At 41.1% G+C, this 1,201-nt stretch overlaps 2 protein-coding genes across 3 annotated transcripts in view; one reads left to right on the top strand and one right to left on the bottom strand.

Moving 5' to 3' along the window:
- Positions 1-1,201, bottom strand: part of LOC106875194 (mitochondrial nicotinamide adenine dinucleotide transporter SLC25A51) — a 67,936-nt gene that overhangs the window by 50,443 nt on the left and 16,292 nt on the right. The window lies entirely within an intron of this gene.
- The window catches only part of LOC106875186 (solute carrier organic anion transporter family member 2A1), a 29,425-nt gene that overhangs the window by 23,328 nt on the left and 4,896 nt on the right, over positions 1-1,201 (top strand). The window lies entirely within an intron of this gene.

The following is a 1,201-nucleotide window of genomic DNA, read 5'->3' as shown; positions in this document are numbered from 1 at the left end:
AGGGGACAAACAAGGACAGACAAAGAGATTAAGTGCGTAACTGGTACTTAATTTATCGACCCCGAAAGGATGAAAGGCAAAGTTGACCTCGGCGGAATTTGAACTCAGAACGTAGCAGAACTCAGAACTAAGCATTTCGCCCGGCGTGCTAACGTTTCTGCCAGCTCGCCGCCTTATAATTTCTCTATTTCTTACCTCCTCCACTGCTAGCTATGAAGTACCAGATGGGGTTCAGTAGTTTGTTCAAGCTGAGCTCCACTATTTTTGAGATACAAACCCACAGCCAAGTATTTTACTAAACAAAAAGGACCTGTACACACTACAAAGTGGTTGGTATTGGGAATGGCTGGCATTGAAGTTTGTCACAGCCCTGCAAGCTTGCTAGATCCTATTAAACTATCCAATCAATGCCAGCATAGAAAACGGATGTTAAATGATGATGATAATGTTGATGTCCTAATAAAACTTCCCAAAGTAAAAGACGCAAGGTTTTTTCTTTAGACCAAAGAAAAGAGAAAAAAGAAAAATGTCAGGTTTGGATGGTTCACACTTGGAATTTTAAAATCCATTAAACCATCTAAGTCAATGCATTACCTAAGAATCATGTGACCACCTTTAAAACTGACTTATTATTTTTCTTTGCATATGATTTAGTAATGCTTCTCACCACAGTCATTGTGTGTTGTTTGGGGCATGTCGTCCTAGCACTTTAAATGTTAAACAAGTAAATATATACTTCTGAGTTTTTGGCTGCTGTATATATTAACTTTCCTGATATTCTGTTTGCATCAAGCTAAATATGATGGTGGAATTATATTTACAACATTTCCTTTATTGCTAACATTTAAACCATCAAACGAGTCAGACTTTCCAGTTAATTCTGTGCATTACTAGCCATTGTATATATATATATATATATATATATATTTTGGAAATGGGCTGTGCGTGAGAAGACCCGGCAAGCCAAGTAAGATCGTTGCCAGTGCCCCTGGACTGGTTCTTGTGCGGGTGGCACATGAGATGCACCATTTTGAGCGTGGCCGTTGCCAGTACCGCCTGACTGGCTCCTGTAGGATTTTCGAGCGAGATCGTTGCCAGTGCCCCTGGACTGGCTTGTGCGGGTGGCACATAAAAGACACCATTTCGAGCGTGGCCGTTTTCGTGCGGGTGACACGTAAAAGCACCCACTACACTCTCTGAG

Source organism: Octopus bimaculoides, chromosome 4, assembly GCF_001194135.2.
Source record: "Octopus bimaculoides isolate UCB-OBI-ISO-001 chromosome 4, ASM119413v2, whole genome shotgun sequence".
Lineage (NCBI taxonomy): Eukaryota > Metazoa > Mollusca > Cephalopoda > Octopoda > Octopodidae > Octopus > Octopus bimaculoides.
The sequence above is the reverse complement of the archived record's forward strand: the minus strand, read 5'-3'. Positions and strand labels throughout refer to the sequence as shown.